Source organism: Lactuca saligna, chromosome 6 (genome assembly GCF_052625555.1).
Source record: "Lactuca saligna cultivar CGN05327 chromosome 6, ASM5262555v1, whole genome shotgun sequence".
NCBI classification, from domain to species: domain Eukaryota; kingdom Viridiplantae; phylum Streptophyta; class Magnoliopsida; order Asterales; family Asteraceae; genus Lactuca; species Lactuca saligna.
The window spans coordinates 83,414,756-83,427,733 of record NC_136422.1 but is presented as its reverse complement, the minus strand read 5'-3'; positions in this window follow the sequence as shown (position 1 = coordinate 83,427,733).

Genomic DNA, 12,978 nt, shown 5'->3' with positions numbered 1-12,978 from the left:
CTCAAGGTTTTGGAAAAGTCTACAAGAGGAAATGGGTACGAAGTTATGTTTAAGTACAGCTTACCATCCACAGACTGATGGTCAGAGTGAAAGAATGATACAAACACTTGAAGATATGTTGAGAGCATGTACCTTGGAATTCCTAGGTAATTGGGATGAACATTTACCATGGGTAGAATTTTCCTATAACAATAGTTTTCAATCGAGCATTAAGATGGCACCTTACCAAGATTTGTATGGACAAAAGTGTCGTACGCCGTCTTGTTGGCTTGAGGCTGGGGAAAAGCAGTTTATGGGACCGGAGATGGTTCATCAAACTGCTGAAAAGTTGAAAATAATTAGGGAAAGAATGTTAGTAGCTCAGGATCGTCAAAAGAGCTATGCTGACAAAAAACGAAGACCGATGACTTTTGAAGTTGGGGATTCGGTTTTGCTTAAAGTCTCGCCATGGAAGGGACTTATAGGATTTGGTAAAAGGGGAAAATTAAGTCCATGGTTTATTGGACCGTTTAAAGTTCTTCAGAGGATTGGGAACCAAGCTTACAAGCTCGAACTACCAGAAGAACTGAATGGAATTCATAACACTTTTCATGTGTGTTATTTGCGGAAGTTCACGGGGGAAGTTCCCGACATGATTCCACTTTCAGAGTTGAGAATCGATGAGAACAAAAGGTTGATTGAAGAACCAGAGGCAATTGTTGACCGAAAGACTAAAAAGTTGCGACGCAAGATGGTCGAGTTAGTGCTTGTCCAATGGAAACACATGAATGGGACGAATCTCACCTGGGAGACGGAGAGTGACATGATGGGTCGCTATCTGCATTTGTTTGTTGAGGTGTGATTCCAGGGACAGAATCATCCTAAGGTGGGGAGAATTGTAACGCCTGTGTTTCTGGGCTTGCCATTTTTAGCAATGTAATAGTCTAGGTTAACCTTTGTAACCCGTTTTGAAATAATAGAAGTGTATGATTTGAGTATTATGTGTTTTGTGCTTAATTGCTTAATTATGTTGTTTGATTCATTAAGAATAAAAATAAGCATCAAAATTTAAGTATAAAATAAACTTGATATCTTTAAATAATGTTGTATTAGTTGAAACAAGGTTTCCGAAGATATAAAGAATGCCGAAATTTGAGTTATAACGAAGAAGTTATGACCTGTCGAAGTTTCGCGACAGAACCTGCAACGCTGAATGACGTAAAAAGTGCAATTTACGTTAGAGTGATATTTAGCCTTAGTGATCTAAATGAGATTCGAAGATCTCGTTGTTAGTATCAAAGCGATAGAAAGTTAGGCGAGAACGGACGTCAAACGAAGAAGTTATGAATTTATAATGAAATTTTCTGTCCCGGCATATTAAAAATAAATAATAAAAATAAACTCAAAATTAGCCGATGGAGTCTAAACAAAAGTTGTAGAGCGTAGTCTCACCTTCGCGTGGATATAAAGAACGTCGAAAACAGAGTTCGTATGAAGAAGATATGAATTTTCGAAGTTTATTAAATAATTAATAAATAAATTTAATTATTAAATCCGGCCTTATCCGAAGACGAGTCACCGGACTCATTCGGAATACGCCCCGCGTACAACAAGAAATTTCGACACTTCGGATGACGCATGCAGTGACGATTTCGGAGGCATGTACGCCCCGCGTACAGGCGTACGCCCCGCATACTGGGAGGTTCCAGCCTCCTATAAATAGGATGCGAGGGGTCCTGGCATAATTGCTTATTTCTTCTCCATTTCGTGCCAAAACTCTGCATTTTTACCCCCGAAGCCACCCCGAAGCCCTGGTAATATTCCCGAGTCCCGAAGCAAGTCCCGAGATCCCAAAGATCCCAAGAAGTGCGGTTTCCGAGCCGAAGCTCTGCCCGCGAGAAGTTCGATTTTTGTAGAGATCTTCCAGATCTGTTGAGGATTACTAAGTTTGCAAGTCGTAGTACTGTCCGATCATCTTCTGATCAAGTGAGTGTATACTACCTTTCATAAACACGATAATAATACAAGTATGATTTGAGGGTACTAAGTATATTGTTGTTTATATGTGTGAGTGTGTGGTTATTTTCTTCTAACGCATAATTATCAAGTATTTAATATAAAATACGTGTTATGTGTATATTTTGTTGTTATATGCGTGAATGTATATTCACTTTCTTCTATCTCATAGATATGAATTATTCTCTATGAAATACGTGTTATGTGTATGTGTCTCATCTGTTGTTTTGGAATATGTATTGAATGAGAATGCTATGCAGGTTTTAAACTATGTATAAAAATATATATTTTTATCTACTAATATGTTGGGTAGAACATGGGTAGATAGTTGGTGTGTAATAAACAGATGAAAGGCCTCGATGTTGTTTTGATCCAGTCATCTAGCGGAATTTAGATGACGACCACGAACTTTTCTAGACAGTGTAGTGGAACACTAGCAGGCTCATAACCTGTAGGTGTTAATGAACTTGGGTGTTCATTCGCTGTATTCCATCCCCCTCATGGTTGCCTTATTTGACTTATATTGCTGAGGAACCCCCGAAGCATGTGTTGTCACCCCGATGAAATATTCTTAGACTAGGTCCCTTGTGTTAGTTATTTTAGGGACATAAAGTGAGAATAACGGGAATGGGTAATTGGGTTATTGTTGGTTGATAATAATTAATTTAATTATTTATTATGGGTTGAAAACCCTATATGCTCACTAGGCTCCCAAGCCTGACCCACTCAGTTTTATTTGTATTACAGGAAGTGGCACAAGGGCGTAAGATGGATGAACCATCAAGTTGTTTTGTTTACAAGTCTGTATATGTATATATTTGTTGAATGACTTGTAATGTTATCGTTTATGCTTATTGGTCTGTATCGGAACATGACACCCCAAGTTTTGATTATATAATGAAAATACATTTCTTTTATGAAATGCTTTGGTAAACATTGTTTTATCATGTTTTGTTTTTGGGAACAAATTCAGCAACTCTTTCAAATCAAAAGGATTTACTTTGAAATTATTTTACAAGCATAAATGAAAATCGGTATTTTCTAGCCGAGATTTTGGGGATGTCACATACGAAAACCTTGATACAATTCCTACCACTTTATTTAACCCAAATAAGATTTTAGGAAAGTTTAATTTTTACCTATATTTGGCTGATGTTATATTTCATTGTCTTGAAATATCGGGTTGTCACATCATCCCCCGTTAGAGGGAATTTCGTCCCAAAATTAGAGTTTAAGCAGAATTGATACTACGCTATGGATAGAAGTTTAATTTGATCATTGTGTTCCTAAGTGAATTCAAATCCTCGCATGGCCTTCCAGTGAACCTTTCACTATCGAGGAACGGCTTTGTTTCTTTCGTTTGCCTTACTGGTGTGATAACTCTTCTTGATCGAATGTATGTTGGATGTTTTGTGGACTGTGAAATTAGTACACTTTGTACCTTACAAGTAGTGTCTCCAGATCTTCAGAGCAATTATCATTGCTCCTAACTCAAGATCATGTGTTGTATAGTTAACTTCCTGTGTCTTTAGCTGTCTTGAGGTATAGGCAGTGACCTTTCCTCTTGCATAAGAACACAACCTAGTCGTACTGATTATGAAATCAAAACCTTGTGGTCGATTAGATGTCGTGAAGATCTAAAAGTAAGTATGATTACTCATGAATTTAGGAAAAAGAATGGGTACTTTTGTTCCATCTGTCTCTCTTGTCCCGATCGGCGGAAAGGGCATGTGTTTGGCTTCTAAGTTTATTCGCATGACAGCATGATCACTCGTAGTCTTAAGTAGTCTCCATCCTGAAGTTCATCTTAGAACTCATACCAGGTTCATCAATTACAGTTTCGCGTATACGAGTCGTATATAATTAAGATTGAAAAGGTAGTCGAATAAATGATTCTTCTTTAAGCCCACATCCCAACGAGGAAAAGAAGTTAAAGTGGAATCATCAATTCTAAACCTGTAGAACCTGGATTATATACTACTCCTATGTATACATTCTTCAGCGATAGATCAACCGTATGGGTCTTTGGATTGAACTTGACGTACTGCACGAGTGGTACTTCGGGGCGGTTTGTTGAATTTTTCTTTGGAAAGGATGGGAAACAATAAGTGCTCTATGCATGAGTAATTTGGTGTTCTGGAATGACGGCTTTGCTAGAAAGACAATTTCGGAGGAAGAGATGTACATATGAAGTTGTTTTTGTGAGGATCAAATGGAATCAAGTCGTATGATAATGTCGGAATCATAAGGAAACTTAAAGACATTAGATTTGAACTTAAGACGTTTATAGACAAAACACAACCGTGCAACCATCAACAGAATTACAACACTTTAGACTACTATAAGACTATTGCTGCGAATAAGGTATACTACAAAAGGTAAGTATACGCAGTACGAGCATCCCTATACCGACGGGATCCCACAAAAAAAAAAAAAAATAAGACTCTAGTTGCACTAGTTTTAAACATGTTTTAAAAAGACATACATAATACTGACGATTGGAAGTGAACCTATACTATAGTAGGGTCCTTCGTTGCTTCTTTCCATTCTGAGGTCAAACTCCTCCGGATTCGCCAACGTCCTTCTCTGTTGGATAGTCCCTCTTGAAGTGTCCCATTACACCACATAGATGGCATATTCGAGAGATTTTGACATTTGTGTTTGAAGTAATGTGCTGGGTCCTTGTCTGATAGTAATTTGTAGTATGTTCGTTCTTGTTGCATTTAAAGCACTGTAACGGACGACAACCACCTAGATGATGGAAGCTGCACTTATTGCATTTCGGTAGGTTTCCGACATACTGCCGAGCTGGTGTAGGGACAATTGGGATACTAGAAGTGATGTTAGTAGGAGGTACAAATGTCGTGGCTGCGAAGGTTGCCACATGTTATTGTCTTTTGTTCACCCCTTGTGGTGATTTTCCTTTAGCTTTAGCCCAGAACTTTCGTTTATTATTCTTGGGCTTGGGATTCAGGGTGTTGTGGTAGTTTGTTGCTCGTTGAGGTATTTGATTGTTACTTGGATTGGAATTATTGTTAACAATACCACTATTATCCGCGTTGTTAGCGTTAAGGTGGGTCAGAACAGCTAACACGGCAGCCGAGACTGCAGCTTGAAAGGTAGCTGCATCAATCTGAAGAGTTGGTGTTTGGTTGATGGGTTGATCATTTTTCTTCGGCGATATGATTATGTTGCATGGAAAGAAAATGAATTTTTGAGTGAGAATGGTTGAACCTGGATGTACTTCGATCGCTAAAGTAAAGAGTAGAAGTATGTTCTTGAAGTTTTGACCTACATCTCTATGATGCAGTCCTAGTACAGATTAGAAGTATGTTCATGATAGTTTGACCTACATCCCTATGATGCAGTCCTAGTTCAGATTAGAAGTATGTTTGTAGAATGTTCTTCAAATGTTTATCGTTCAAGCCGAGGTATTATAGGTTGGTGGATAATATGATCCAACCTTTAAAAGAGGCTTGAAAATGATTTTGGAGTTAAATTACCATAGTCCAATAACTTGACTAGATGGGGTTCCAGATAGACTCCAACGGTAGTAAAATGAAGGTATTTGAACAATGAGTAACACGGAAGTTAGTCGACTTTCGATATCATTGATGTTTAAAATGTAATAGGTTTGGGGGAATTGACCTTGTTGTAGGTCATACATCATATTCGGAGTAGAAAAGTCCTTGACAGCATAAAGACTTTACTAAAAGTACTTACAGTACAAGGTAGTCACATAGAAAGTACTACACAGCACATAGACATGAACACGGTTCTTTAAAACAAAGAAGGAAGTAAGGTATCTCCTACTGGCGATGGTCACCCGTATGGTGAACCCTTAGTTGACGTTTCATATCAAACAGGTATCTCTCGTACACCCTCTAGCGTACTTGGAGCTCTATGACTTCGGCTCGGGTTTCAGCTAGTGCTTGCAGCAGGGTGTCATGGTTTCTCTCAGATCTCTCACTGGTGATCAAGGTGATTGGTGCGAATGGTATGCATTCTTGCATTGGCATTAACCTCTTCGATACGTTGAAAAGTTGTCCTGCCCTGAATTATGTTTCGGACAACTCTACGGATTATGATTTGTAGGACTTTATCTGCTGAGATTCGTTCACTTGAGTGGTAGAAGCTTCGGTATCCATTAAACGGCATAGGTTGATCTTGCCCTTCGCTCCATGTTTCCAAGCGTTCTACCCAAGGATGCGTCGGGCCATGAAGAGTTGGACGAGGGTTAGGGTTTGAATTGGGAGCTACTGGGGGTAGGTACTCATCCTCGAGTTCGGAGTCATCATCATACGAAAGGTCTTCAGCATGGTGATCATTAAAAAGGGAGTGGATGATCATTCTCTGGTTCTTCTCTGAACCATCCAGCGCTGCCTTTGTTCGGGGAGTACGAGTTGTTGTGGGGATGGAGTCTAGCCATGTTATCTACACTAGAATTTGGGTAAAGAAATAATTATTTAGACGAACTATCTAGATAAATATTAGATAATCTTCATTAGTTACATCATTATTTGTAAAGTGCATACCAGTTATATGTAATAAAAAAAGGATAGATTTTCGAATAAGTGAACTCAACTCCAAATTTACAAGGAACCGGGGTAAAGCAGAATTTCAAAGATTCTAAGTCTATGACATCCTAGTTACATATAACCTTAGTATATCCACTTAGCAACCATCAACTTAGTAATGAAGATCCTTTTTAGTTCTCAAGTAAGTAATTATAGTAACACAAAATACTCCTATAGTATTTTATACTTAGGTTCTGTTATCATGTTCTCATTGTGGTAGTGTTGGTAAGTTTTTAGACTTGTTGCCACATCACAACCATTCTTGGGCATATGTTAATCACTCCTCGGACCAGCATAGTTGATCAGGCTATGCCATTCCCAGGACTGACCATACATCCCCGAGCTTACCTGTGATATTCAACAATCGTAATACTTTTGTTCTTGTCTTTGTGACACGGATTTTAGTGTGAATGCAGGCACGTATACTTACTTAAATATTTTATTATTTAGAAGTATAAACTCTAAGTCAGAGTATTTTTAATCCCATTGTATTTATAGTTAGTATATCTTTTATGGGTTGATATACTCAATTCACTATAAACAATGCTCTGATACCAATCTGTCACACCCCAAAACCGAGAACGGCGGAAACGTTCTGGGGCAGAGGACGTCATGTAATGTATCACAACAATGTAAAGTAGTAAACAAGCAACAACATCATCCATTGCATTAATAGTATAAGTTTCAAGTACATGTGTGTTCTTTCATAATATACAACAATAAAATGAATAATCAGAAAATAAGACGAGTCTAGATTGCTCCGTCTTCACAAAACCTGGACGTCGTACCTGTCTATTTGCGACCTGAGAATACAAGTTATTTTGAAAGCGAGTATCAGCAAAAAAGCTGGTGAATTCATAAGTATTAATGTGTTTTTGATTTGTAAGACTTGTAATGAAAGACTTGATATTGTTCTGAAAGAAAGTTCGTATAAGTGTGGAAATGTTTGTAAGTAATCGAAACCGTTTGGTAAACCCTAGAAATCCCTATGATTCCTATTAGTATAGATGAAATCTTCTACCAAGACCTAGTTGTTTTGAAAGTAGTCTTCTACCAATACCCGACTGTTTGACAATTATTATTAATATAAGAAATTGTATCCTTTGGTACTAGGATACTCAAATACGATTCACCTCATTGGTTATGTGGATGAGTCACAAGATAATGGTAATAATATAACTAACTTACGTATTATCCCTTTATACTAGGATAACTAACTTACGTATTATCCCTTTATACTAGGATAACTAACAATGTTAACTTTAGACATCCGTAGATGTACATTTACCTCTGTTGATAACAGCTGGGTGTAGGAATAGTTAATCCCTTAAAGTATACCTGTAATGGTATCAACCGAAGACATCCGTGGATGTGCATTTACCTCTGTAGCTAATAGAGATTCTAGGAATGGTTAATACCGTAGAGTATCCTTTGGTACTAGGATATAAAGTCCAATCTATCTTGTCGATGATGTGTTTGTATCACAAGGTAAAGATAGAAAGGAGAACTATATAACAGTATCTAGACATATAATATGTAATAGTAATTTGCCATATAATGTCTATGTAAAAGTATTCATGTATAAGTATTCATGTAAGAGTATTCATGTAAACGTACTCATGTAAGCGTATCTATGTAAGAGTATCCCTATAAATATATCCATGTAAGAGGAATCTCTGTAAGAGTATCCCTTCATATAGCATGTAGTCTAGACTCATGAATGAACTGACTCTGGTGTAATTTCCTTTAATAGGAATAATGTTTTGTATCCCCTAAACTATTCCTATAATAGTTTACTATAATTAGGGATGAGCATGGGTTGGTTTGGGTCGGTTTTTGGCTAAAAGCAAACCAAACCGCAGAAAGTCGGTTTTTCAGTTTTTAAACCCATATAGGTTCGGTTTTTGCATGGGTCGGTTTTTCGGTTTTCCGGGTTGGGTTTATGGGTTTTCGGTTTTAAACCGTGGGTTTATGAGCTCCTATTTTTTTTTCTAGTTTTTAGGTTCAAACCTAGTGAAAATACGTTGCGATAAATAGTATTGTATATACTTTAAATATACTAAAATAAAGAGTACGAATTATAGTATCATAAAAGCATAAAAGTGCTCAAAAGATCAAAGTTTAACATCATTAACAGTTTGTTGAAAATAAACATAAAGTATTAAAGAGATAAAGTCTAAAGTCTAAAACTAAAAATTTAAATCATAATATAAATAATATATATCTGGGTCGGTTCGGTTTTTATGGGCGGTTTTATACGTCAAAACCGAAACAAATCGTTACTTTTCGGTTTTTGTAAAATTCAAACCTAAACCGTCGGTTATTACTTTGGTTTCGGTTTTTCGTTTTCGGTTATGTCGGTTTTTTTCGGTTTTTCGGTTTTCAATTCTGTTTTTGCTCATCCTAACTAGAATGTAATTGATGAGCGTCCAAGTAGATTTATACACCCTTGCTACCCAAGAGCGTTGGAACAGAATTAACTGATGGAACATTTATGACTATATATGTACACATGATATATAACTGATATTTAAACGACCTTCGGATGGGTACTCGATATCCCACCAGACCACATCCAAATCGAGGAAAAGGACATAGGGTGGATAGCCTTCCTAAGTCTTTCAAACATTTCTTATATAAGTATACATATACAGGCATGCAATTTATAATATAAAAGCATAAAAGAAGTTTTGTAAACACGTTTAAAAGTCTAATAAAGAATTTGTGACTTGATGTCAGTTTATAATACGATTGAAAGTATTTTGTTTGATAAGACAGTTTAAGTATACGGAAAACCACTGTTTGAAAACACCTTTGTAACCGAGTTTGAAAGGAAGCTTACAGTGTGTAAGACAGTTTGATAAAGAGCTTTAATCATGTAAAAACGTTTAAGAAAGTCATTTGAAGTAATATGTTTAGTAAAACTGCTAAAAATGTAGTAAATCCATTTGTATACTAGTTATAAATCCCATATGATTGATTTATTAACAAGTATCCCAAAATATTGATGTTTTTCGTGCCAAAATAATCGTATGTTTGTAGTACCAAAGATGGACACATATACATACCGTAAGATTTTAGGAAAGTTTAATTTTTACCTATATTTGACTGATGTTATATTTCATTCTCTCGAAATATCGGTTTGTCACAATAAGGGATAAATATAGCGTGGTCAACTATATTTATTCAGAATATGACCAACATGTGTTTGGGAGTAGTCATAGGGAGCAATGAATCCAAAATCCTACCCCACTCTCCAATAACTCTAGGGAATCTGTGACAACCCAAATTTATTTCCATTACATAACCCTGTTTTCACTAACGGAATTCGTCGTTCTATATAAATTGCCGTAATATTTGGAGTCATCAATATAAATATCTATTTATCTGTACTTCTCGACATTATCATTTTAGTATAGGTAAATATAACTTGTAAGTGTTAACCCCGTTAACAAAATAAAGTTATATTACTTTTCAACCACTTCACCCGGGTAAAAAGTTTAAACCCCGTTAAACTTGAGCATCGGGTAGTCGTGTACCGGGTGCAATACCCGAGGCATATTTAAGAAAATTTGATGCCACTTTACACCCTTTTACCACCCCAAACTTACACTCTCTCACTACTTTCCCTCTCTAGACCCGATTCCGACTCCAAAACCGCGAATTCCGGCTTCCAAACGTAAGAGATTCTTCCCTAACTTGTCCTAAACATACTCCATTGTATTTAGAACAGAAAAATCATGCGAATTAGTGGAAAACAAGGAGTTTACGGCCTAAGAAGCCCCTTAGGCCGTAAACACCCCAAATCATTACCAAAGTTCCGTTTTTCCTTCCTTTAAGCTTGTATACTAATTAAGGAAATTACCTAGATGAGTTTGGACATTACAACAAAATTTTTTAGAGCCTAAAAGGGAGTTTACGGCCCAAGCTTGTGCTTAGGCCGTAAACACCCAATTTCCATGTCAAATTGTCCCAAAAACTCATCTAAGGCATACTAGAATTTAGTTATGAGTTTAGGAAGTGCTTAGGACCATTTAACAACTCATTTTGAGGGACAAAATGGATTTTACGGCCCAAGCACAAGCTAGGACCGTAAACTCCCCAAAACATAACCAAATGAAGGTTTTAAACCCCCAAATTGGCCCTAGACATTCACTAGAATTATGGAGGATTGAATTAAGGCCTTAAACATCCATTTGGGAGGAGAACAAGAGTTCACGGCCAAGCCTAGGGGCTTACGGCCGTAAACTCCCAAGGAGTTGCCTTTGGGCCGTAAACTCCAAGGGAGTAAACTCTTGGACTCCCCCATAAACCCTTCTTGGCCTTGTACAATCCCTGAGAACCACTTATAAGCCTTAAGACCCCGAATCAATGCTAGAATGTCTAAATGTTTTCATAAAAGGCATAAAAATGATTAATTCTTTGTAAAACACATATTCCCCATGTTATTAGGGTCTTAAAAGGTGTACAAGTCCTTATTTGGCACCAAACACTCAACCAACACTTTCACCCGATTCACCCGATTTACCCGATTAACTCGATTTCAGGTGAGTTCATACCCCTTTAATGAACCTTTCAAATGTTTTTATATGTTTTAGGGGGGGGTTACAAGTCAATTATACATGTTTATGGAAATTAATCACATGTGATTCACTATCCGTAGTTCAAATCACATGTGATTTACCACTATGCTTTATAAAAGGATTTTACGTTTTCAAAACTATTTTGAATAAATAAACAACTTTTTAAATGTTCCCTTTGGACAAGATTTTTCTTAAATAAATTTTCTTATAAAATGTAACCACACTAATATATTTATATAAGTAAGACTTGAAGGACTTAGGACCGATAGCTCGCCTTATTTCCTGTTCTTGTTTGATTGTGGGCTTAAGGTAGTTGTTATCCGTCCGACTGTCATTGATTTCTTAGTTATATATCATGTATATTAGTGTTGGATACGAGCATTTTCATTTCATCCGATGCTTCAACCACTAAATTGGTAAGAACTATACACACTAAGTTAACTATAATAGGTATAGTTAAGGCCATTACTACTCGCTATAACTACTACTCTACACACCATAATACACACTATTACGAGACGATACACTAATAAGAGAACACACTACGAGCTATAATAAAGACTACTACACTATAATACAAGAAAAGGCACTAAACAGAAGATAACACACTAACTCACTACGAGATACTCTATTCACTACATACTATGCCCAGAGTTTTCCGACCGGAAGACGACGCTACATGTATAGATCTATACGGGGCAGATACTATTACATCCCGACTGTTAACTTCTGTCCGAGCCATGCAGGCCCAAGGATGCCACTACTTCACTACACTGTGTATGACCGGGAAGGTCATGGGGTTCTCTATTGCTCATACTATCGGTAACATACAAGGAATACAATATATCCACACTAAAATACTAAACTAAAGTCTAATTTAACATCCTGAAGTAAATAAGTATCTATCACTAAAGGGAGTTTGCACCTCTATTACTACTACAGGCATATCCTATCTTATTACATTACTTATTGGAGATTCCATAATATACTTTTACGATAAACGGTTTTCAAAGATGAAGATTTCTTGTTTCTTAAAGGTTTTAACTTACAATGTATTTTCTAGAAAATATAGGATTTTCTAGGGTTTTCTACTACTTATGAATGTAAATTGCAGCTTTTCATACTATCGGTTCTAATGCATGTTATACAAAAACCCACACTAAACTCTTATGAACTCACCAGCTTTATGCTGATATTCGTTTTCAAAATAACTTGTATCCTCAGGTCAAAGATAGACAGGTACAGGTTCAGCATTTTGGAGAAGGTGGAGCACACAAGATCCATCTCTTATTTTTGTATTACTTTTGGTGTTTGTTGAACATTACAAAACACACTTGTAACTAAACTCACTATGTAAATGAAATGGTTGTATGTTTCTTGTTTTTACTATTATGCAATTGTGATGATACTGTACATGACCTCCTCCACCCCGAAACGTATTCCGCCGTTATCGGTTTTGGGGTGTGACAGATTGGTATCAGAGCATTGTTTATAGTGAATCAAGTATATCAACCTATAAAAGATATACGAACTATAAACACTTCGGGACTAAAACAGTCTGACCAAGAATATATGTTGTTAAACATTTAAAAGATTTAACTAAATATATATATACACACACCACTATAAAATCAGAAGTCAGTATCGCACTAGAACAGAACAAAAGTATTAAGATTGTTGGATAGCACAATTGGACTTAGAGACATATGGTCACATTTGGGGGGATGTAGCCTGATCAACTACGTTTTCCTGGGAGTGACTAGCATGTGCCTAAGCTTGGTTGTGGTGTTGCAACAAGTCTAAAACTTACCAACACTACCACA